The sequence below is a fragment of the Chlorocebus sabaeus genome, chromosome 7 (genome assembly GCF_047675955.1).
Source record: "Chlorocebus sabaeus isolate Y175 chromosome 7, mChlSab1.0.hap1, whole genome shotgun sequence".
Taxonomy (NCBI): Eukaryota; Metazoa; Chordata; class Mammalia; order Primates; family Cercopithecidae; genus Chlorocebus; species Chlorocebus sabaeus.
In genome coordinates, this window is record NC_132910.1 from 13,047,700 (window position 1) to 13,074,827 (window position 27,128).

Consider the following 27,128-nt stretch of genomic DNA (forward strand, 5'->3'; position numbering starts at 1 on the left):
CAAAGTGCTGGGATTACAAGCATGGGCCACTGTGCCTAGCACCCTGGCTTTTAGAAGCTACTTCCTATCATGGAGGACAGACAAGATACAATTACTTACAGTTCTCTGTTAAGAGCAGGAGAACCTGAGGCAACAGAGATGTGACAGGAAGGAGGAAGTGACCACGAACTCCTGAACAGTACGATTACTTCATATCCTCACCTCTCAGCACAATGTCTGGCATGTAAAAAGTTCCATGCATGTTAATGGAGGGAGTGAAGAGGAAAGGAATCAACAAAACGCCCCTACCCCATCCTCATCTCTCTGCTATTGCTTGTCAAACTAGTTACTCTAAAGTTGCTGTTTTCAAGCTCCTGGAACAGATATCTTAGAGCACAGAGTTGATGATTCAGTCTTCCCTAGCATATAGTACAGTATACAATAATCATATTTGATGGAGACAAGTCATCGTTTGTCCTGTGTTTAACTGTGGTTCCATGGCACCTGTTCATAACACTACACTCCCAGGAAGTCTACAGAAAAGAGACTTGCAGAGAGGTTGCATTTGCTGAACCACTAGCACTACACCAACCTAATTCTTAAGTTCTGTATTATTAGACCAAGAGCTCTTCTACCATCACAAAAGGATTTAACTAGAATTTCGGTCCCCTCAGAACCTCGTTTGCCATCCAGTTTCCCATTTCTCTGCCAGCTTCATCTGTGCAACTCATCTTGGGTTACGTCTGGCAGATGGAGAGAGGAATCTTATTTCAAGCCTCTGCTGTCTGCATCCCAGAGCCCTCCCGGAGCAGCCTTTATTTCACCAAGGACAGAAGAAAGGAGGGATGGGTGTGATCAGCCTTCCCAAGAGATGACAGTGTAAAGTATTCCTCAAATTTTCATCTTCAACGGCTAGTATCGTTTAACTCCCTTGGGAGAGACTGCTTTGTTGCCTAGGCTAGCAATATAATCTCTAGCTATCCCAATGCCAAAATATCAATTACAGGTTCATCTGGATGATGGGATAAACTGGAGTTCAGACCACTAGAACAATGACATAAGTCAGGGGTGGGGAGAGAGGGTGCCCGGGGGATTGAGCCCCATGATGGAAGTGAAATAAGGTAAAGTCAAATTTTCCATATCCTTGCAGATTAAGTAACTAAATTCTAAACTGCTACCTGTCTCATGAAAAGAAGCCCACCAGCAACTAAAGTGAAGCAGGTGTTCTGAAGGGGTTTTCTTTTTGGAGGTCCTAATTAGAAAGATATTAATATTCCCATAGCACCCCAGCTCTCCCAGCATAATGACAGGAGAAGATTGAAAAAAATAAATGATTGGTAATAACAATGAAGCATTTTGCCAGTCACAAAACATCACAGATTGTACAATTTCATTTATATAAAATATCTAGAAAAGATAAATTCATAGAGACAGAAAGATTGGTGGTTGCCAGTGGCTGATGGGAGGGGGAAATGGGGAGTAACTGCTTAATGGGTACAGTGTTTTATTCTGGGGTGATGAAAATATTTTGGAAAGAGATGGAGGTGATGGTTGCAAAACAGTGTGAATATACTAAATGCCACTGAATTGTTCACTTTAAAATGTTTAATTTCATGCAATGTGAATTTCACCTGAATATTTTAAAAAGTGTTATAATTAAAGAACTAATTATTTCTCATTGCTCAACAATCTACCACTATTGGGGAAAAAGGAGGATCCTGTTTCCATTCCATAGTGATAAGAGGGATTAAATAAGTCTTTAAATTCTAGTATCAGTCATCTTCAGGACTTTCCTGTGAAAAGCCGAGTACTAACCAGAATGTTGGTAGCAGAGAAGTAATTCAAACCAATGACCCCAGATTTGCCTGGCCCATGTAGTCTAACTTCACAATCAACAGCTGCAGTAGTAGCAAGAGCAGCAACTATTTATCTGCAGCTACAAAGTGCCAGCTAGATAACCAAGAGGCAATCAAGGAGACCTATGTTAACTAGACTCTAGAACCCCAACCAGACCTGTGTGACAGAGGTATGTTCCAAGGAGTGGCATTTGGTGGCGGTGACATCAGACAAAGACTAAGGGTTGTTTTAATTCACTAGAAGAATATGATGACCTTGCCATTTCCACACACTTCCAGGACAAAGAAAATAAATGTTGGCCAGGTGTGGCTCACGCCTATAAACCCAGCACTTTGGGAGGCTGAGGTAAGTGGATCACCTGAGGCCAGGAATTTGAGACCAACGTGGCCAACATGATGAAACCCCATCTCTACTAAAAATACAAAAATTAACTGGGCATGGTGGCACATGCCTGTAGTCCCAGCTACTCAGGAGGCTGAGGCACGAGAATCACTTGAACCTGGGAGGTGGAGGTTGCAGTGAGCTGAGATCGCGCCATTACACTCCAGCCTGGGCAACAGAGAGGACTCCGTCTTGGGGGAAAAAGAAAAAAGAAAGAAATGTTAACTGGGAGCAGGAGGATCTTTACAGGAGAGGCAGCTTTTTTCCCCCTTCTTTTTACTAAGATGAAGATCCAAAGCAATCTGCTGTTAAGTGCAAAGAAAAGCCCAAAAGCTTACAGGGAATAAAAACACATTTAGAACAGAGGTTAAAAAAAGGAGCTTGAAAGGAAACTACAAGCCCATGTAAACAAAAACATGGCTGAATGCAAACTGAGGAAAAGCAGATGGGGGCTGCCCAGTCTCACCTGACAACTTCCCCTTTCACCCCAATATGGCACAGTCAGAGCCATGGACAAACAGGCCCCCGAAGCCCTCACAATCCACCACCGAATCACTCACCTTGCCTCATGCTCTACTTCATGATAAACCTCGAATCTTCCCAGTTTGAGGTCAGGCATGGTTTTCCTACTATGGCTTTGTCTCACCTCCCAGACTTAACACAACACTTAGCTTTGAGCACTTGCTTTCTTTGACCAGGATTTAGACATTTCTCTAGCATGACCGATAGTGGTCACTTCTACCTTCAGCCTAACCCAGGATGTCCCTCTACACCATGTGCCTGTGCAGGCATGGAAAAGTGCTCAGCTCTGTTTTGGTGTAGCTTTCCTTCTCTCGGGTGCAGCCCTCAAGACCATGCCTAAAATAAGGCTCTGGAGTTGACTGCAGTGATGCGGCTGCAGGCCAAGGAACACAAATGGCTAGACGGCTGCATGTTAGGAGGGAATCTTTAAATGTAATGAAAAGCCAAAATATATTCAAGGCTTTCAAAATCCCCTAATTCTTTTCATTTTATGTTTTGAGACGGAGTTTTGCTCTTGTCGCCCAGACTGGAGTGCAACAGCGCAATCTTGGCTCACTGCAACCTCCGCCTCCTGGGTTCAAGCGATTCTCCTGCCTCAGCCTCCCAAGTAGCTGAGAATACAGGCATGTGCCACCACGCCCAACTAATTTTTGTATGTTTAGTACAGACGGGGTTTCTCCATGTTGATCAGGCTGGTCTCGAACTCCTGACCTCAGGTGATCCGCCCTCCTTGGCCTCCCAAAGTGCTGAGATTACAGATGTGAGCCACCGTGCCCGGCCAAAATCCCCTAATTCTATTGCAAGAAACCAACAGACTCAGGGAATCATACACACACACACACACACACACACACACACACACTTTTTTTTTCTATGTTGTATGAGAAAAAAATCATTTAATTCTGTCATAAAATATTCTACATATGTTTTTAAAATTACAGTATTACTTCCCTGGAAAACTTCCTAAAAGAGGAAAAAAGCATCTATTTCCTATGTCTGTCATGCTAGAAGGAGGAGTGGCTTCTGATAGGAAAGCTAAGGTAGAATATCAATTGTGAGCTCTTTTGGAGTTAAGCAATTTGGACAGGGGCTGCAACATCGTATATGTGCAATCTCTACCCTGGATCAGGGCAGTGTTGTCAGCTCCAGCCTGATATCATGGCCCTAGTAGCATATAAGCGGCATGGTGAAATCACACTGATGATCCTCCCACCTCAGCCTCCTGAGTGGCTGGGACTGCAGGTACCACCACCATGCCTGGCCTAGACCTGGCTGGGTTTTTTGTTTCTTTGTTGTTGCTGTGTGTTTTGCTGTTGTTCTGCTTTTTTTGTTTGTTCGTTTTTGAGACAAACTGGGTCTCACTCTGTCACCCAGGCAGAGTGAGAGGTACAGTGGTAAAATCTCAGCTCACTGCAGCTTCAAACTCCCCGGCTTCAGTGATCCTCCCACCTCAGCCTCTCGGGTAGCTGGCATCACAGGCCCACACCACCATGCCCAGCTAATTTTTTGTGATTTTTGTAGAGACAGGATTTTGCCATGTTGCCCAGGCTGGTTTCAAACTCTTCGGCTCAAGTGATTCGCCTGCCTCAGCCTCCCAAAGTGCTGGGATTACAGGTGTGAGCCATCGCGTCGAGCCGACCTGGCTGTTTTGATTACTGACTCTGATCTTGAGCAAGTTATCTGAGTTTTCTGAGCCTGTTTCTCCACTTGTAAGATGGGAGTAGTAGTATCTATTACTTATTATTTAAGGTAGTTGTGATGGTTTGAATTGTATCCCCCAAAAAGTAAGCTGAAGTCCTGACCCCGCAGTACCCCTGAATTTGACCTTATTTGGAAGTAGGGCTGTTGGAGATGTAATTAGTTTAAGATGAGGTCACATTGAAGTAGGGTGGGTCCTTGGTCCAATATATCTAGTGTCCTTATAAGAAGAGGGAAGACAGCCATGTGAAGACACAGACACACAGTGAGAATGCCAGGTGACGACAAAGGCAGAGACTGAAGGGATGCCGCTGCGGCCCAGGAACGCCGAAGATTGCCGACAACCACCAGAAGCCAGGAAGAGCCAAGGAAAGTTTCCCTCTGACGTGTCTCACCGGGAGCATGGCCCTAACTTGATTTTGAACTTCTAGCCTACAGACCTGTGAAACAATACACTTCTGTTGTTTTAAGCTCTGTTTGCCTAATTTCTTATGGCACTCCTAGTACATTAATATGGTGCTAGAGGCCTAACGTATGTATTTTTTGTGTGTGTTGGGTGGAGAGAGTAAGTGTACTTTAACTGTAGAGGAAACAGAACAAATCAAGTAGATAGGAAGAAAACAAAGCAACCTATCTTATGCATCTAAACCAAAAGTGTCATCATTTCCTGTGGATCTGACCTTCCCAGTCACTCTGCTCCAGCACTGGCTCCTGGCTGTGGCTAGAACGCCCCAGCTGCACTCCCTCCTTAGGGCCTTTGCACCCACTGCTTCCTCTACTTGGAACAGGCCCAGGGCCAACTCTTGACTTCCTGCCTTTCCTCAATGAGGCCCATTCTGCAATTTGCACTCCCAGCCCACTAAGAAACCTCCCTTGCTCTACTTTGCTTTTTCTTTTCTCCATGTTCTCAGTGGATTCTAACATCCTAGTAACGTGTTTATTATGTGTGTTATTTATCATCTTTACTCATGCTAGAACATGAAGCTCCATGCACTGATGTGAACAAACTTCCAAAATAGTTCCTAGTTCACTGTAGGTGCTTAAGAAAAAATTTTCTAAAAATCCATCATGCATTTTCAAATGACCACTTTAATTATTACAGAAGCTGTATGTGTTCACTGTAAAAAATTAGAAAAAAATTAAAAGCTTCAAACTCCCACCATCTAATAAAACCTCTCAAATTACAAGAAATCAGACTGACTTTTATCTTCTTTAAGTTACTCCCTAAGGGGTGCTGTCAACCCAAGAGAAATCTCATGGTAGAGGTAACACTCATCTTACAAAGCTTGGTATGTGAATTTAATGAAATAAAGTAACCAAATACTCAATACAATGCTTATCATAGCAACTAAGACAACTAATGAGTAGTTTTTATTAACAGGTAGTTATCATAATAGTTCATTGTTGATAGGTAGTTGTTATTTTATTTCCTTTGATCTTATATTTAACTTCCATCCCTTGCCACAACTTACAAAAATTAAGTGGCAGATATCTGCAGCCAAAAGAATGATATGATGCTGTTTATTTATTTATTTATTTATTTAGAGACAGAGTCTTGCACTGTCACCCAGGCTGGAGTACAGTGGCGAGATCTCGGCTCACTGCAACCTCCGCCTCCCAGGTTCAAGCGATTCTCCTGCCTCAGCTTCCCGAGTAGCTGGGATTACAGGCACCTGCTACCACACCCAGCTAAGTTTTTGTATTTTTAGTAGAGATGGGGTTTCACCATGTTGGCCAGCCTGGTCTTGAACTCCTGACCTTGTGATTTGCTCACCTTGGCCTCCCAAAGTGCTGGGATTACAGACGTGAGCCAACACGCCCGGCTGATATGATGTTATTTTTACACGGGAGGCAGATGAGGAATGCCTCCCACTCCCAGCACTCAGAAGACAAAGTTCCCCAAACTCACAGGACCAAGCTCTGTGGCTCAAAAGCAACATGAGACGCAAGGCCATTACCATAGAATTTTCTAATAGCAACAAAACAATGAACAATGATAACCCTTTTTTTTTTTTTTTTGAGATGGAGTCTCGCTCTATTGCCCAGGCTGGAGTGCAGTGTCACAAACTTGGCTCACTGCAACTTCTGCCTCCTAAGTTCGAGCGATTCTCCTGCCTCAGCCTCCTGAGTAGCTGGGACTACAGGTGCCCACTATCACACCTGATTGACTTTTGTATTTTTAGTAGAGATGGGTTTTAGCATGTCAGCCAGGCTGGTCTTGAACTCCTGACCTCAAGTGATCCGCCTGCCTCGGCCTCCCAAAGTGCTGGGATTACAGGTCTGAGCCACTGTACCTGGCTGATAACCACATTTTTGTATTACATGTCCTCTCCCATTTACAAAACCTTTTCCCATGAAACTTTATTTTATAGATGAAATAACTGGGGTTCAGAGAATTTAAGTCACTTGTCCAAGTTGACTCAGCTGGTAAGTAGAAGAGTTGGGAATGCAATTTAGGATTAGAAGATCACTGATGACAAGGATCACTTGTCCTGATATTCAGTAAAATACATACTATTTCTAGAATACCACTTACAACAAATGAAACATTCCTTAACATTTTTTCCATAAGTTACTTCCCTCTCCATACTCTACGTAAAAGACTTACCTGTCTTAACAGCCACAGGTCCTTTTCTTGTTGGATGATTCTCCACCAAAATTTTCTCCTTGCAAAAGGAAAAATTCACCTTCAGCCGTAAAGGTCAGGAAATGGGGTACATTGCTGAGAAAGCCTGGGAATCACTGCTCTTGTAAGCTGTTGAGAAAAAAACGAAACATCAAGAACTTTATGTCTTCAATCCTCTCTTGGGAAGCCTTTAAAACGAATCTCTTTTCCAATCCTTGGCAGAAGTTTGTACAAAAGAGGTTTCTTCCCCCTCCATGAGGCTTCCAATTAGGTTTAGTAATACTCGATTTGCATTGTTTAGCCAAAATTTACTATAGAGCTTTAAAAGCATTTATTATTAACTGTTCCCCCTTTTGAGAGGACTAAAAGAATCACATCCCTGAATACTGAGACTTCCATATGCTTACATATAGGGTTCTCACATTTATTATTCAGCTAGTTTAGCTAAAATTCAAGAAGCAAGAAGACACAAATCCAATTTAGTAGACGAATGAAGGCAGTAATCATTAGGTTGTTTCCTAGTGAAGGCACCTTTTTACTCTAATACAAATCAGAGTTAACTAGGTTAATGAACTCCCTGTGGGTAGAGAGTGAAACAATACCTTCTAAAGCTGCCTGAATGAAAACCAGGATGTAATGAATGTAGATTTCAGCTGGAACGGAGGCAGAAAATGTCCAGGAAACAACCTCAGATTAACACAGGCCCTTTGCAAAGCCCTGTGAAACAAGACAACATTCTGGGGCAACAATACAGGAAGAAGTCACTCCAAATCTCAGGATGGACATGAGTGTCAGGGCCTGATGGGGGTTGGCTTGTATGGGTTTAAAGAAGAATTCTCAGTTCTGGCTCTGAGGGACTAGCTTCCAGCAGACCAATTTCTCATTGAGTACAACTAGAACAGTTGGACAAAAGTTATTTTTAAAACTTGTTTAAAGGCTTTAGAGGACTACCAAGCCAGCCAGGACATGAGAGGCCATGATCTTAAGGGAAAAGAGAAATAAAATTGAAGCAAGTTAGACATTTTGTACCACTTTTCCTTTTGAGACACCTACTGGTTTTTTAGGAAGCGCAGGGCAAAACTACTGAGAAACCTAGCAGAAAGTGGATATTTAGAGGAACATAAAGTGAGTGGACCTTTTGCCCAACTTACAGGCTGAGGAGATCTCAGACAGAAGGGAAATGCAAAGAAATGAGCTCAACATTCTGCCTCTGTTAAACTCTGTAAGAACTATGAAACATTTTTCAGAAGTGGTTGTATCATTTTGCACTCCCATCAGTAATATATGAGAGTTCTAGTTTACACAATCTCATCAACATTTTCTTACAGAACTAGAAAAGCAAGAACAAACCAAACCCAAAATTAGTAGATGGAGACAAATAATAAAGACCAGAGTATAAATAAGATTGAGACAATAAACCATCAAAGATTAACGAAATTAAAAGTTGGCTTTTTAAAAAGATAAACAAAATTGACAAACCTTTACCCAAGCTAAGAAACAAAGAGAGAAGACTCAAATAAATAAAATCAGAGACAGAAAAGAAGGCATTACAACTGGTACCATGGAATAAAAAGGCTCATTAGAGACTATTATGAACAACTGTACAACAATACATTGGAAAACCTAGATGAAATGGTTGCTCTCCTACATCCATGCAACCTACCAAGACTGAACAAATAGAGAACATGAACAGACAAATAAAAAGTAACACAACTGAAGTAGCAATAAAAAGTCTCTCATTAGAGAAAGCCCAGAACCTGATGACTTCACTGAATTCTACCAAGCATTTAAAGAAAAACTAATACTAATCCTACTCAAACTGTTCCAACAAATTGGAAAGAAGGAAATACTTCCACACTTATTCTACAAGGTCATCATTACCCTCATACCAAAACCAAAGACAAACAGAGATGCAAAAATCCTCAACAAAATACCATCAAACTGCAGTCAACATCACATTGAAATGATCATTTACCAGGATCAGGTGGGATTCACCCCAGGGATGCAAAAATGTTTCAACATATGCAAATCAATACATCACATTAATAGAATAAAAGACAAAAACCATATGATGATTTCAACAGATGCCTCCCAAAAAGCATTCAATGAAATTCAACGTCCCTTTATGATAAAAATCCTCAAGAAACTGGGTATAAAAGGAACATGCCTCAATAAAAGCCATGTGTGTATGACAAACCCAAACCAAAAGATAGCATCACACTGAACAGGGGAAATTGAAAGCCTTTCCTTTAAGCTCTGGAACAAGACAAGGATGCCCAGTTTCACCACTTTTATTCAACATAGTACTGGAAGTCCTAGATAGAGCAATTAGACAAGAGAAGGAAATAAAGGGTATCCAAATTGAAAAGAAAGAAGTCAAATTGTACTTGTTTGCAGATGACATTATCTTATATTTAGAAAAACTTAAAGGCTCTATAAAAAACCAAAACTGTTAGAACTGATAAATTCAGCAAGGTTGCAGAATACAAAATTAACATACAAAAATCAGTAGTATTTCTATATGCCAACAGCCAACAATCTGGAAAAGAAATCTAGAAAGTAATCTCATTTACAAAACCTACAAAAAGAACACCTAGGAATAAATTTAACCAAAGAATTAAAAGTTCTCTACAATGAAAACTATAAAACACTAATGAAAGAAATTGGGCTGGGCGCGGTGGCTCACACCTGTAATCCCAGCATTTTGGGAAGCCGAGGCGGGTGGATCACGAGGTCAGGAGATCAAGACCATCCTGGCTAACATGGTGAAACCCCATCTCTACTAAAAATACAAAAACAAAAAAATTAGCCTGGTGTGGTAGTGGGTGCCTGTAGTCCCAGCTACTTGGGAGGCTGAGGTGGGAGAACGGCGCGAACGTGGGAGGTGGAGCTTGCAGTCAGCCGAGATGGAGCCACTGCATTTCAGCCTGGGTGAGAGAGTGAGACTCCACCTCAAAAAAAAAAAAAAAAAAAAAAAAAAAAAAAGAAATTGGAAGGATATTCCATGCTCATAGTTTGAAATAATTAATATTGTTAAGTGCCCATACTACATAACATGATTTATAGATTCAATGAAATCCCTATCAAAATGCCAATGACATTCTTCAGAGAAATAAAAAATGCAATGCTAAAATTCGTATGGAAACACAAAAGATCCCGAATAGCCAAAGAAAAAACTAAGCAAAAGGAACAAAGCTGGAGTCATCATACTACCTTATTTCAAAATTACTACAAAGCTATAATAACTAAAATAGTATGGTACAGGTTTAAAAACAGACACAGACCAATGGAACAGAATAGAGAATCCAGAAATGAATTCACACTTTTATAACCAAATAATTTTCAGCGAAGGCACCAAGAACATACACTGGGGAGAAAACAGTCTCTTCAATAAATGATGCTGGGAAAACTGGATATCCATACACAGAATAAAAAAACCAGACCTCTATATTTCACCATATACAAACATTAAATAAAAATGAATTAAAGATTAAACATAAGATCTGAATCGATGAAACTACTACAAGAAAACATTGGGGAAATGCTTCAGGACATTGGCCTGCACAAAGATTCATTGAGTAAGACCTCAAAGGCACAGGCAACCAAAGCAAAAATTAACAATTGGGATTACACTGAGCTAAAAAGCTTCTGCATAGAGATGAAAGCAACAAATGAAGAGACAACCCAGGAGAAAACATTTGCAAAGTATCCATCTGATGAGGGATTAATAACCAGAATATATAAAGAACTCAAACAACTCAACAGCAAAAAACAAATAGTTTGATTTAAAAATGGCAAATGAGGATACCCTGTTTGGGTACCCTGATGTGATTATTATGTACTGCATGCCTGCATTAAAACATCTCATGTAACTCATAACTACATAACAACAAATATTTTTTAAATTTTTTAAAAATAAAAAACAGAACTGCTAAAAAAAACCCCTGAATTAAATTAAAATGGCAAAAGACATCCAAGTGGCAAGTAGGTATATGAAAAAATGCTCAATATCATTAATCATCTGGGAAATGCAAATCAAAAACCACAATGAGATACTATCTCACACCAGTTAAAACTGCTATTAACAAAAAGATAGGAAGTAACATGCTGGCAAGGATGCAGAGAAAGGTGAATGTTTGTACACTGTTGGTGGGAATGTGAATTAGTACAACCACTATGGAGAACAGTATGGAGGTTCCTCAAAAAACTAAGAAGAGAACTACCATATGATCCAGGAATCTCACTGCTGCATATGTTAATATATCCAAAAATACATCAGTGTGTAAAACAGATATGTGTATGTTATGGTTTGGCTCTGTGTCCCCACTCAAATCTCATGTTAAATTATAATCCCCACTTGTCAGGGGAGGGGCCTGGTGGGAGGTGACTGGATCATGGGGATGGATTTCCCCCATGCTGTTCTCATGATAGTGAGTGAATTCTCACAAGATCTGATGGTTTAAAAGTGTGGCACTTTCCCGCCTCGCTCTTTCTCTCCTGCCACCATGTAAGACATGCCTTGCTTCCCCTTCACCTTCTGTCATGATTGTAAATTTCCTAAGGCCTCCCAATCATGATTCTTGTTAAGCCTGTGGAACTGTGAGTCTATTAAACCTCTTTTCTTCATAAATTACCTTGTCTCAGGTAGTTCTTTATATCAGTATGAAAACAGAATAATACACTGTACTCCCATGTTTACTGCAGCACTATTCACACAATAGCCAAGATACAGAATCAACCTAAGTGCCCATCACCAGATGAATGGATAAAGAATATGTGTTATATATACACACAATGGAATATTACTTAGCCATAAAAAATGAAATCCTGTCACTTGCAGCAACATGGATAGAACTAGGCATTAGGTTAAGTGAAATATGCGAGACACAGAGAGGCAAATATCACATTCTCACTTACATGTGGGATTTAAAAAATTGATCTCATGTTCATAGAGAGTAGAATGATAGTTACCAGAGGCTAAGAAGGGAAGCAGGGAGAGGGGGATGAAAAGGAGTTGATTAATGGATACAAAAATATAGTTAGATAGAAAGAATAAGTGTTCAATAGCATAATAGGGCAATTTAGTTAACAATAATTTATTGTATATATGAAAATAGCTGGAAGACAAAGTTCCAGTTCTTCAAAGTAGCTTCAAAGAACTGATAAAGGTCTGAGGTGATGGATATGCCAGTTACCCAGATTTGATCATTACACATTATATGCTTGTATCAAAATGTCCCATGTACCCCATAAATATATGCAACTATTACGTATCCATAAAAAAATTTAAAAATCAAAAAAAGAAGCATGCTTTTAAAAAAAATGGTGTTGCCAGACTTTAGTTTGAACTATTGTAGTGTGAATCCTACAACTCAGTAACAAAGACAAATAGCCCAATTAATTTAATAGACAAAGGATTTGTATAAATATTTCTCCAAAGAAGATACATCAATGCCAAATTAGTGTATGACAAGTTGCTCTATGTCACAAATTATTAGGGAAATACAAATCAAAAGTATGATGAGATACCACCTCACACCCGCCAGGATGGCCATTATCAAAGATATAGAAAATAACAAGTGTTGGCGAGGATGCAGAAAAATTGAAGCCCTTCTTGTACCCTGTTGGTAGGAATGTAAAATGGTACAGTGGACACAAAAAACACTATGGTGTCTGTAAAAACATTTAAAATAAAATGACCACATGATACAGCAATTCCACTTCTGGGCATATATGCAAAACAAGTGAAAGCAAATAAAATTTTACCAATTATTACAAATAAATTTTAACAAGTGGGCAAACTGACAAATATAGAATCCATAAATAATGAGCTTTGACTGTATGTCTATGTATGATTTCAAGTCTGAAATCCAGTTTTCCTTTTTTCAGTTTCTTCTCATTTAGACAAAGTAGGAATGATGAAGCTCTAAACATTTAATATAGCGAAGTGTCAGCTAAACTGAAGTAGCTTCATGGAAACCAATTTACTAATGAGGTAGCCATTTACAACTTGTTTTTTGTTGAACACTCATATTTGGAGTTCAACACCCATCTCTATTCATTTCTTTTCTCATATCCTCAGGGAGAACTTTACAGAACGTCTGAAATGTTAACAATTTGTAATTCAAGAATGAATATATCTGGGCACTTTTTCAAATACAAGAACAAAATCAGCAAGAATGAGGCAATGTATGTTCTGAAGGAGAAGGAAGAGCAATGTGATCCTCAGTGAACTCAGAGCATGTATACTCAAAGGTAAACTTCTTTGACTTTTTCCATTTGCTATGGCTGTGTTTAGGATGTTTCACAGCTCCTGCTGTCTGCAGGGTCACCCAAAAAACAAGTGCTAAGAGAAAGTCGCCTGCATTTCAAATTTTCAGTCCAGCAGTCAGAAAGGCTGGGTGTTGGCCGGGCGTGGTGGCTCATGCCTGTAATCCCTACACTTTGGGAGGCCGAGGCTGGTGGATCACCTGAGGTCGGGAGTTCGAGACCAGCCTGACCAACATGGAGAAACCCTGTCTCTACTAAAAATACAAAATTAGGCCAGGCACAGTGGCTCATGCCTGCAATCCCAGCACTTTGGTAGGCTGAGGAGGGCAGATCATGAGGTCAGGAGATCGAGACCATCCTGGCCAACGTGGTTAAAACCCTGTCTCTACTAAAAATAGAAAAATGACCTGGGCGTGGTGGCATGTACCTGTAGTCTCAGCTGCCCAGGAGGCTGAGGCAAGAGAATTGTTTGAACCCAGGAGGCGGAGGTTGCAGTGAGCCGAGATCACGCTACTGCACTCCAGCCTGGTAACAGAGCGAGACTCCATCTCAAAAAAATAAAATTAGCTGGGCATGGAGGCACATGCCTGTAATCCCAGCTACTCAGGAGGCTAAGGCAGGAGAATTGCTTGAACCCAGGAGGCAGGGGTTGTGGTGAGCTGAGATCATGCCATTGCACACCAGCCTGGGCAACAAGAGCGAAACTCTGTCTTAAAAAAAAAGAAAGGCTGGGTGTTAGAACCACATCTCCAAGATTCGTTTACTTCTGCAAGTCATGATGTCTGTGACCTGGCACTTGAGAACAGATTGTAACAGATAAAATACAGCTGAATTACTGAAAAGGTTTCTGCCCAGCAGTGGTAACTGTGCTGCTTGCTGTTTCCCACCAGGCAGAATTAGGTTCCTATCGAGATGGTTTCAGTTTTTCAGGCAAATACAATGTGGTCACTTTGAGCAGTGTCTTCTCAGCCCATTCTCAATAGCAATTGGCAAAAGAAGTGGTTTTAGTGGACCTAAATATTGATACTATCTTCCTTTTATTCCTCTAAGACTCCCCACCTAACAAAAAGGTACTGCAGGAATGATCCGAACTTTGGGACAGGAGACCCATTTCCCGTCTTGGCTAGATTTAAAGTTATATTGTAAAGTTGAAAAAAAAAAAAAAACCCTCAAAAGATACCTCCATGCACTAGCAGGAGTACAGAAATTCTGTTCCTCCATCTCCTGCCTTCCCCAGCCTCTTCCCCAACAGAACTTCTGGGAACATGCAGGTACAACAGACCTCCTTAAAGCTGTATGGTTGGAGCTATAAAGGTGGAAAATTTGAAACCATGAGCATGTGGAAACATCTTCACAGATGCCTTACCCATAGGACAGAGGCAGGCATATGGTTCAAATTCCCCACCACCACCACTAGATCTTACAATTTTCTACTCTTTGTCTGTGCAGGGAACATTTCTTAGCTAAGCTACAAGTGTTGGTAGTCTGTAAGCTTACCATTATTCATTATTATTTATCTTCTTCCCTTCGTTGTTAAACTTGAGGCAAATTGCCCATACTTGTTATCTCCACCATCTCAGCATTGTTCACTCCTTTACCCCCCACCTCACTCTTGATGTGATCATTCTATTCAAATTGCACTTTTTCAAAGCCACCAATAACCTGTGAATCCCAAAATAAAAACGGTTGCTCAGTTTGCATTTGTCTTGACACCCACCAGTCTCTGATCTACAGCCCCCCTAATCTATCATGCTGCTAACTGGACAACACTACTTGAAACTGTTGCTTTAGTTTCTTTGATACTGTGTCTTCCTGGTTGCTTTTAACACTACATTCTCTTTTGCTCCTCCACTGATAAATATTCACAGCAAGTAGCTGTTCCTCATCAGCTATAATGACCATAGTCTTTCTTTTCTTTTTTTAAATTATACTTTAAGTTCTAGGGTACATGAGTACAACCTGCAGGTTTGTTACAATATGTATACATGTGCCATGTTGGTGTGCTGCACCCATTAACTCATCATATAATGACCATGATCTTTGTAAGACTATCTGTCATTCTGCTTTTTCATTCTCTGTCATTTTTCCTGCCTGATTAGTTTTTTAAAAATCTTGTTTCTTTCTTTGAATGTCCCTTTAATCTGTCACCACCGTGACCCAGAATCTCACCTACTCATGTCTGACTTGCTGCAACATCCTATTATTTAGTTTGTCTGCCTCTGTTGAACCCTAAATATTACTGCCAGATTAATTCGGCAAATTTTCCTTGCGTTAAATTACTATTTACAAAACACACAATGACTCCCCATTATTCACATAATAGTTTCTTGAGAGATAGGGTCTCATTCTGTTGCCCAGTCTGGAGTGCAGTGGCACAATCACAGATCACTGTAACCTCGAGCTCCTGGGCTCAAGCAATCCTCCCACCTCAGCCTCAAGCTGGGACTACTACAGGCACACACCACCACACCTGGCTAATTTTTAATTTTTTGTAGAGACAGGGTCTCGCTATGCTGTCAAGCTAGTCTCAAACTCCTGGCCTCAAGCAATCCTCCCTTTTCCCCCTCCCCAAAGTGCTGAGATTACAGGTGCAAACCACTGTGCCCAATCTATTCACAGAATAAATGTCTGAGTCTGTCATTCAAGTTCCCCTACAGTCTAGCCCCTCTTTACCTAGCCGAGATTTTCTATACCCAATACCAAAAGTATATAAAATGACTATACCAAAAGTATCCAAAATGATACCCAGATATCTAAGCCTCCCTATTATCAATGAGCAGCACAGAGAACCCTTGGTTTTCCCTAGACCTTCCACTTAACATTGCCAATACCACTGCGGTTCATGGTTCCCAATCCCAACAGAGCAACTGAACATGTATCATCCCTTCAAAGAACCTGCGCTCTTCAGAGTACCCACTCTTCAGAGCTACGTGGATTCTACCAGGATTACTCCACTCAAACCAGAAGGCATGTGACAGGTAGGTATTGGCAAGCCAAGAAATGAAGGGTCCTCTGTGTTTGTGATGTTGGCATTCGAACGTTATTCCATTACAGGAGATGGAGGAGGAAGAGGAGGAAGGAAAAAGGAGGATTTGTTGTTGTTGTTATTGTTGTTATTGTTGTTCTGCTGCTCAGTGAAAGTACAAACAGAACCTGACAAACTGAACTCATTCAGTTCTTTTCAGTAAAGTAGCTCACCAGATAAAATACCCCTGGTGGTTGCTTGAATTAGAGATGAGTAAACTGATCTGCTTCTTTATTTTCAACTTCTCAAAGGCAGTTGTTCACAAGCACATCTTAGGAAACAAACTCATCTCCGTGACTCTTGGCTGCAGAATAAATTGCTAATGATTAACAATACTCTTAATGAGTCAGTCACCAGTGCCTGTAATCCCAGCACTTTGGGAGGCCAAGGCAGGTGGATGGCTTGAGCTCAGGAGTTCAAGACCAGCCTGAGCAACATGGCAAAACCCCATCTTTACAAAAAAATACAAAAATTAGCTGACTGTGGTGGTGTGCACCTGTAGTCCCAGCTACTTAGGAGGCTGTGGTGGGAAGACTGCTTGAGCCTAGGAGGTGGAGGCACCATCAGCCAAGATAGCACCACTGCACTCCAGCCTGGGTAACAGAGCCAGACCCTGTCTCAAAACAAAACCAATACTCTTAAAGGAAAATCTAAAGTTCAGGCATGAAAAGATAGGCCTGGCATGGGTTCATGAACCTGTTGACCGGGCATGGGAGGTAAATGGACCACCAAGGAGCCTTTCCTTTTGAGAGTACTATTCCCCGAGCTAATGCGAGAAACTCAAGGCTCCTGATTAGATGATAAAAATTATTTATACTTTAGATATGATGCTTGTTCCCAAAACTGTAACCATATGGCCTTCTATATGGAACTTTCTTGAATTTCCATTCTCATATTTTCCTTTCCTCTAAATCAGCTCATCTCTAGTCTCCTTTGTTGGGATTTCAGAATACAGTAGAGATTCTTCCCTGATTTAGCTACAAAGAAACAACTTACTTGCTATTTGTTTGTTCTCTAGCAGTGGGAACAGATTTCCACTGATCCCTCCACAACTCAGCCCCTAATGAATCTTACCCATTTCAGGAGTGCCTTTGTAGTGAGCCCCATCAACACAGGTATTCCGTAACCTTAAGTAATGTGACTCATTTAATATATCGGTTTGTGAAGTTTGTTGCTGAATTGCTGACAACTTTTTTCTATGGAAGCTATGTGATAAATGGTCGTTAGGTTCTCAGGCTAGCTCTCATGCCCATTCATCTATTCATCCATAGTACCAAAGCAGTAGTATGAAGGGGGAAAATCTTTCTGCATTCCTGAATCCCCTTGACCTAAAGGTAGGAAGGGAATGAATGGTTCCAATTTCTTTGTGTCTTTGTGTCTTTCCAGGGATCCTTTGCATATACAACTATAGTTTTATATATATAAATTTATATTATATATGTAGTTACATAGTTATACATAATTATATATAGTTGAATATGCAAATAATAATATATATATCAATCAATGAATAAAAAGATAAAATGATCTATATGTGAATACTGTTAAGCCTTTATTTTTACTTCTTTTAATGAGACTCATTTTATGAGACCAGCATAATCCTAATATCAAAAACAAAGACATTGTAAGAAAGCTAGAGAGCAATATTCCTTATAGACATAAATGTAAGCATTAAGTTAAAAATTAGTAATTTGAATTCTGTAATATGGTAAAAGGATAATACATTATGTCCAAGTGGTGCTTATCCCAGGAATGCAAGGTTGGTTCACAATCAGAGTAATTTACAATATTAACAGACAAAAAGAAGAAAAAAAATCTTAAAGAGATGCAGAAAAAACATTTAACAAAAATCAACATCCTTTTCTAATAAAAATGATTTAAAAACTGGGAATACAAGACAGTTTCCTCAACCTGATAAAGAGCATCTATGAAAAACTTACAGCTAACATCCTACTTGATAAAAGGCTGAATGATCTCCTCTCAAGATTGGCAACACAGCAAAAATGTCTACACTCACTACTTCTCTTTAACATTGTGGTAGAGGTCATAGTCAGTGAAACAGACAAGAAAGAGAAATAAAAGTCATACAGATTGGAAAAGAAAAAGTAAAACCATCTTTACACACAGACAACATGATAATCTATGTAGAAAATCCTGAGGAATCTATCAAAGGTAACGAGAAGTAATATGTGAGTTTCCCAAGGTTTTAGGATACTAGATCAATAAATAAAATCAACTGACTTATTTCATTTAGCATAATTTCCTCAAGGTTCATCCATGTTGCGTATTGTAGGATTTCCTTCTCTTTTAAGGCTGAATAATATTACTGTGTATACATATGTCACATTTTTTAAGTCCATTCATCTGTTGGTGAATACTTAGGTTGTTTCCACATATTGGCTTTGTGAATAGTCTATTCAGACTTCGAAAAGAGGGAAATCCTATCATTTTCGACAACTTGAATGAAATTAGAGAACATTATGTTAAATGAAATAAGCTAGGCATAGAAAGACAAATACCACCTATTATTGCTTACACGTGGAATCTAACATGATCCAAACCATGGAAGCAGAGAGCACAATGGTGGTTACCGGAGGCTGGGGAGAGGAGCTAACAGGGAGATGCTGGTCAAAGGGCACAAAATTTCAGTTAGACAGGAAGAATAAATGGTATTTGAGATGATGATATGTTAATTAGCTTGATTCAATCATGCCACATTGTATACATATATCATAGCAACACTTTATAGCCCATATATATATACAATTATAATTTCTCAATATCCAGTTTAATAAGTTAGATACACATTGTCCTACACATTTCTGTTTTCTCTTAAAACAACTTAGAGATCTGTTGCATATCAGTACAATGTGGATCTGTCATGTGCTTTTTAATAGCTCTATAGATATAACAGCTTTTTTGAATAAAAAGCTTATAAATCTATTGATAATTTTATAAATTGTATAATAAAGGTAAATTTAAAATTTCCTTTTCTCATTATAAAGGTAGTAAATAACAATCACAAAAGAAAAATCAAGAAGTGAAAAATATTACCCACAATCCTACTAAAACTTTGTCGGTATAGTTTTTTCAAGACAGTGTTCTTGGAGTCTGATGGATGGACATTCACACCAGAATCACCTCAGGTGCCTGTCAGATGAGCAGATTTCAGAGCACTGTCCCATACTTATTGTCAGAATTTCTGAGTATGGTGCGTTATTCGGTATTGTAAGATTCACAAATGAAGTCTGAAAACTGTAGTTGAAGACCCTTTTTTCTGCCTTAAAAAGTTTTCATTCTAACTGGTGTGAGATGGTATCTCATTGTGGTTTTGATTTGCATTTCTCTGATGGCCAGTGATGACGAGCATTTTTTCATGTGTCTGTTGGCTGTACGCATGTCTTCTTTTGAGAAATGTCTGTTCATATCCTTTGCCCACTTTTTGATGGGGTTGTTTTTTTCTTGTAAATTTGTTTGAGTTCTTTGTAGGTTCTGGATATTAGCCCTTTGTCAGATGAGTAGATTGCAAAAATTTTCTCCCGTTCTGTAGGTTGCCTGTTCACTCTGATGGTTGTTTCTTTTGCTGTGCAGAAGCTCTTTAGTTTAATTAGATCCCATTTGTCAATTTTGGCTTTTGTTGCTGTTGCTTTTGGTGTTTTAGACATGAAGTCCTTGCCTATGTCTATGTCCTGAATGGTATTCCCTAGGTTTTCTTCTAGGGTTTTTATGGTATTAGGTCTAACATTTAAGTCAGAATGGCAATCATTAAAAAGTCAAGAAACAACAGATGCTGGAGAGGATGTGGAGAAATAGGAACACTTTTACACTGTTGGTGGGATTGTAAACTAGTTCAACCATTACGGAAAACAGTATGGCGATTCCTCAAGGATCTAGAACTAGAAGTACCATATGACCCAGCCATCCCATTACTGGGTATACACCCAAAGGATTAAAAATCATGCTGCTATAAAGACACATGCACACGTATGTTCATTGCAGCACTATTCACAATAGCAAAGACTTGGAATCAACCCAAATGTCCATCAGTGACAGACTAGATTAAGAAAATGTGGCACATATACACCGTGGAACACTATGCAGCCATAGAAAAGGATAGGTTTGGGTCTTTTGTAGGGACATGGATGCAGCTGGAAACCATCATTCTCAGCAAACTACCACAAGAACAGAAAACCAAACACCACATGTTCTCACTCATAGGTGGGAACTGAACAATGAGATCACCTGGACTCAGGAAGGGGAACATCACACACTGGGGCCTATTATGGGGAGGGGGCGGGGGGAGGGATTGCATTGGGAGTTATACCTGATGTAAATGACGAGTTGATGGGTGCAGCACACCAACATGGCACAAGTATACATAGGTAACAAACCTGCACGTTATGCACATGTACCCTAGAACTTAAAGTATAATAATAATTTTAAAAAAAAGTTTTCATTATATTTTACATGCAATGCTGCATTCTTCCTTTAAAAAAAATTTTTACAGCTAATGTTTTGTATTTTTCCATGCTACTAAATTGTCCTTGCTACTATCATTCTAATCGCCTGTGTAATACTCCACAAAATGTTTCTCTTTTTTTTGGCAGGGGGGTCTAGCTCTGTGTCACTCAGGCTGGAGTGCAGTGGTGCGGCTCACTGCAACCTCTGCCTCTTAGGTTTAAGTGATTCTTCTGTCTCAGCCTCCCGAGTTGCTGGAATTACAGGCATGCGCCACCATACCCGGCTAATTTTGTATTTTTAGTACAGATGGGGTTTCACCATGTTGGGCAGGCTGGTCTCAAACTCCTAACCTCAGGTGATTCACCCACCTCGGCATCCCAAAATGCTGGGATTACAGGCTTAAGCCACCATACCCAGCCAAATGAGTATTTCTTAATTTACTTATCTGTTCATTTAGGATCTTTCCATTGTATTCATTTTTTAAAATACCACTGCAACAAATACCTTTGCTGCACATAACTTTTTCCATATTTTGGACTACTTCCAAAAGATAAAATCATATACGTGAAAAGATTAGGTTAAAATAAATAAATATGGTTAAGGCTCAGAATGCAAACTGCCTTCCAAACTATATTAATTTATATTTCCAGCTGGGTACAGTGGCTCACACCTGTAATCTGAGAGGCTAAGAAGGGAGGATCGCTTGAGGTTGGGAGTTCAAGATCAGCCAGGGAAACATATAAAAAACCCATCTTTACAACAAAAAAACTGTTTTATTAGCTAGGTGTGGTGTTGTGTGCCTATAGTCCTATCTACTCTGGAGGTTGAGAAAGGAGCACTGCTTAAGCCCAAGAGTTCCAGGCTACAGTAAGCTATAATTGTGCTACTACACTGCAGCCTGGGCAAGAGATTGAGACCCTGTCTCTTATAAAACAAATTCAATTTCCGCTAGCAATGAATTAGTTTTTGCTGTCTCCATGTGAACTCTTTGCTTGCTAATTTAATCAGCAAAATATTATTTTTAAATTTCTTTGACTGTAAGGTAAACATTTTTCTATACGTATGTTAATTAGCATTTCTTTTTTGGTAAATTATTAATGTTATTTGACTTTTTTTCCCATGAAGTAACTGTTTCTACATAAATAGGATAAATTTATTTAACCTTAAAGTTATTCCCTAAGGCACGAAGTATGAGATTCTGGGTCCCTTCAAGGTACAGCTTTCTGGCTGACTGGCACACTGTTCAGAGAGCCAATGTAGCTAAAAGCATGGACTTAGCAGTCATCTGCTGCATACTAACTGTGTGTCCTTGGGTAAGTTACTTAAATCTTAGTGCTTCAGCTTCCTCACCTTTAAATGGCAATGGTGATAATCATGATTAATAATCAGTCAAAGGTTGCTTGGATTGAGTGAGTCAGTACACATAGCACCTGGCACACAGTAAGCTTAAGCACTTAATAAATGAGAGCTGTTAGCCATCCTGTAGATGTGAGCTCCAGAGGAGCAGGGATTGCTGTTTGTTGCTGCTAGGCCAGTGCCCAGCTGAGAACAGACTCTCAGTGGATGTGTGTCAGCAGTAATGTGTCTGCTACAGTGCCTGCAGTATGCACCTTTCATTTTCCTAGGCAGTTGGAGGTAAAGATGCGGGTGGGTCAGACTGACAATGGCAGAAAGTGATAAAATTCACCTGAACTTCCTTAATACAGTGAAACAAGAGCTGCTCTGGAGTCTGCAAAGAATAGCCAGAAACTGCCATCTGGGTCAGGACATTCCAATGGCCCAAGTTGTTTCTCTTTCCTCCCACCTGATTTCAGAGATCAGTCCTGCCCAGATGTTCTCAGTAGGTTTGTCTTTGAAAGGAAACAAATGGAGGACTCTGAACCAAATTGCATTCAGAATTTAACCTGAAGAGCAATTTATTAGAAACTTTTAGGTCGATTCTCCATTTATCTTTGCCTGAGAAACTCTGTAACAGTTTTGATCAGGCTTACTGAAGTATAACTTACCACCCTTTTTATGTATACAGTTCACATACATACACAATAATGTCACCACACTGCAACCAAGGTATAAACCATTTCCATCACTCCAAAAAGTTCCCTCATACTCCTTCTGTAGTCAAACCCATCCTCCATCCCCAACCTCTGGTACGCGCTGATCTGATTTCTGTCCTTATAGTTTTGCTGTCTCCCAAATGTCACACACATGAAATCATATAGTATGGCTGCCTTTTGTGCCCAGCTTCTTGGACTCCACCTAATGCTACGGAGATTCTTCCATGTTGTTGCACATATCAGCAGCTCACTCCTTTTTATTTCTGAGTTTACAGTGCTTTGAGCAATTAAAAATTATCTCCTGTACCAGCAAAAGTATATGTCTGAAGCTTCCTATTTTTATAGAAGCTCTACGAGTGTCAGAATGCCCACTAGATACAAAGGCCAGGCAGTGGCTCACACCTGTAATCCCAGCACTTTGGGAGGTTAAGGTCGATGGATCACTTGTGGCTAGGAGTTCGAGACCAGCCTGGGCAACATGGTGAAACCCCGCCTCTACTAAAAATACAAAAAAATTATCTGGGCACGGTGGCATGGGCCTGCAATCTCAGCTACTCGGGAAGCTGAGGCATGATAATCATTTGAACACAGGAGGTGGAGGTTGCAGTGAGCCGAGATTGTGCCATGGCACTCCAGTTTGGGTGAAGAGTGAGACTGTCTCAAAAAAAAAAAAAAAAAAAAAAAAAAGATACACACAAAGAACCTGCATAACTTAGAAAATAACAGAAAGACATCATGGATTTGTAACTTGCTGAGTGCATATTGCAGCATTCCTGAATTATACAGATATCTTTTCTCATTGTATTAAGAAATAAAAATGTAAAAGCAATTTGGTCCCATTAGGAAATGTCATAAAACAAAACTTTTAAAAGTGCTTCATAAAAATAAAATGAAGCAATCAAACTAGATAAAAATTGTTACTTTTTTTTAAACATAAGGGGACTCTACATGAACAAAGGATAGATTGGTTTATTTACTCATCTCCTTTGAGATTGTTAAAGGACAAGCATCAATTTCACATTACAAATGATATTTAGTTGAGTAAATCAAAATGTTTTACACAAACTATCTCATCAATCTGCACATCTGTGCTGTATGAGGAAAAATATTATGTATCGATATTTTTAGCTTTTTTTTTAAAAGACAGGGTCTCACTATGTTGCCCAGGCTGAATATTTATAGCTTTAAAATTGAGTCATTGTCAGAGGTTAAATGTCTTACTCTATATTTTTCTCTCCTTGGAACGTCTTGAAGGCAGAGACTCATTTTCCTCATCTACCTGGCACAGAGAAGATGCTCATGAGGCATCTCCTAAGGCTGAAAGAGGTCGCAGAATAGCACGGGGGTGAAGAGGCCATGCCCCAGAGCAGAGTCGGCAGATCACAGCCCATTGATCACATCTTGCCCACAGCCTATGTTTGCAAACAAGATTTTACTGATGACAGCCATGCCCATTCATTAAAGTAATGTCTACACTGCTTTTCCTCTGCAACAGCAGAACTGAGCACTTGTATCAGAGACCACTTGGCCCAAAAGCCTAAAACATTTACCATCTGGCCCTTTACAGAAGAAGTTTGCCAATCCCTATCTCTAAGGCAGAGCACTCTACCCCGACCAACACATTAAACAACATTTTGGCTGATTATTTCTAAATTGTAAACTGTTGCTAGAATTTAAACTCCTTGACAGGTGGGATGTTGAACGCTTCATCTTTGCTGTCCCCCACTGTGAAAAGCACAGTACAAAACCTTGGACAAGGCAGGCTCCAATAATTATATGCTACAATGGAAAGTGAGGTTGTACCAGGTGGACTCCAAGTGAAGGATTTATCTGTATTAGCCTTGGCTCTTAACTACTTACTTGTTTCAAAGGATGTTATGAAAAAGAAAGAATTGTGAAAGTTAAATCCAAATGATTCAATTTAAAAATTCAAGCCCATCCAGGCATGGTGGCTCATGCTTATAATCCCAGTGCTTCGGAAGGCCAAGGTGGGAGGATCGCTTGAGACCAAGAGTTCAAGACCAGCCCGGGCAACATAGCCAGACTCCCATTTCTTAAATAAATTAAGATAAACAAACAACAACAACAACAACAAAAACACCAAGAATTAGCAGGGGCATGGTGGTGAACATCTATAGTCCTAGCTACTTGGGAGGGTGAGGCAAGAGAACCCCTTGTGCCAAGGAGTTTGAGGTTACAGGGAGCTATGATTGTACTCCTGAACTCCAGCCTGGGCAACAAAGTGAGACCCTGTTTCTAAAAATAATAATGATAATTTTAAAAAATAAAAATTTGAGCCTAATAATAAAAATCTACCCATCTCTGATCCAAAACTGTGCTATTCACCGAAGTGGTACTTGTAGTCTCACCTGTCCTGGTTAGGCTGTGGTTAACATTAGCTAAAAGAATGCACAAGCAAAATGGTGCGAAAGCACAATTCACTTTGGGAGGCCAAGGCACGTGGATCACTTGAGGTCAGAAGGTCGTGACCAGCCTGGCCAATATGGTGAAACCCCATCTCTACTAAAAATACAAAAATTAGCTGGGCACGGTGGCACGCACCTGTAATCCCAGCTAACCGGGAGGCTGAGACAGGAGAATCACTTGAAACCAGGAGGCAGAGGTTGCAGTGAGCCGAGATCATGCCACTGCACTCCAGCCTGCTCAACAGAGCAAGACTCCATCTAAAAAAAAAAAAAAAAAAAAAAAAAAAAGCCCTTTGGCAAGGTGCGGTGGCTCACGCCTGTAATCCCAGCACTTTGGGAGGCTGAGGCAGGTGGATCACCTGAGGTCAGGAGTTCAAGACCAACCTGGCCAACATGGTGAAACTCCGTCTCCACTAAAAACACAAAAATCAGCAGGGCGTGGGGTAGTGGTGTCGGGTGCCTTTAATCCCAGCTACTCAGGAGGCTGAGGCAGCAGAATCTCTTGAGCCCAGGAGGCGGAGGCTACAGTGAGCTGAAATTGTGCCACTGCATTCCAGCCTGGGTGACACAGTGAGACTCCATCTCAGGGAAAAAAAAATTAACAGTTTAAAAATGAAGATATTTAATTTGCTAGTAATGTGAATAGTCTGGTGAGCATATAATCATTCTCAAGCCCCAAATTACATCAATCTGGGTTGCTTTTCTTTTTTCCTTAACCTCAAACACCAGAATGAAACAGTTCTTTCTTTCCATAAGCCCTCCTAATTTTACACATGGCCTAAACATGTAAATTTTTACAAAAGCAAAATGTTATTTTAGTTCTTTCTGATAGAATCAATTTCATTAAGTGATCTTCCTATAAAAACAAACATCTCACGCTGAGTTACCCCTACAAATCCATAGACTGAGAACTAGTTATTACCATTACCAAGAATAATGAACACTTTTCAGTTAATTATTTTCTTTAAAGACATTAATGAGTTTTTTTTTTAAACTACAAATCTTATTTAGGATAAGGAATATTTCTGTAGTTTTCTTACTATAGCCAGAATGCCCAGATAAACCCTTTGTGTGGAATGCTTTATCATCTTCTGCATCTTCCTCCTGCACTGGTGAACAGGTTCAAGATAAAGGCACTGAAGAAACACGCACAAGGTATTCCAGCCTATTAACGAAGTGCAGGAGGTTCAAATGGCAGGGGTCCAGGGAACAAGGAACACTGAGCAGGAAGCTGGACCAGAGGCAAAGGTGAACCGACTCAGAGTTTATCACGTAACAGGTGTGCATGTGCACGTCAAATCATTTATTTGTTTAACACCTGGGAAAGGTAGGCATGACTGTCCTCACTTTACTGATTAAGAAACTGGGACTCCCAAGGTTTAAGCAGCTTGCCCAAAGACACATAGCTGATGGGGCAAAAGCCCAAGTCAAACCTGCATTCAGTGCACCATCTCTTTATTTAGTGCCCTTAATGATCCATCATGCAGCATCTGTCTTCTGCAGACAGGAGACGAGGGTCTGTTCATATTAATATAAACTTTATAAATAGCCCGATTTAAAAACCAGGTAGTGGCCAGGCACGGTGGCTCACATCTGTAATCCCAGCATTTTGGGAGGCTGAGGCGGGCAGACTGTTTGAGCTCAGGAGTTTGAGACCAGCCTGGGCAACATGGCGAGACCCTGTCTCTACAAAAATATACAAAAATTAGCCAGACGTGGTGGCACATGCCTGTAATTCAAGCTACTCAGGAGGCTAAGGCAGGAGAATTGCTTGAACTCAGGAAGTGGAGGTTGCGGTGAGTGGAGATCGTGCCATTGCACTCCAGCCT

General features: G+C 40.2%; 1 protein-coding gene across 4 annotated transcripts in view; it reads right to left on the reverse strand.

The window, feature by feature from the left end:
• The window catches only part of CRACD (capping protein inhibiting regulator of actin dynamics), a 274,397-nt gene that overhangs the window by 138,465 nt on the left and 108,804 nt on the right, over positions 1-27,128 (reverse strand). For all 4 annotated transcript variants that reach the window (XM_007998649.3, XM_007998641.3, XM_007998645.3 and 1 more), the window contains exon 2: positions 7,046-7,192. The gene's annotated coding sequence lies outside the window, so the exon portion shown is untranslated. The remainder of the gene's footprint in view (positions 1-7,045; positions 7,193-27,128) is intronic.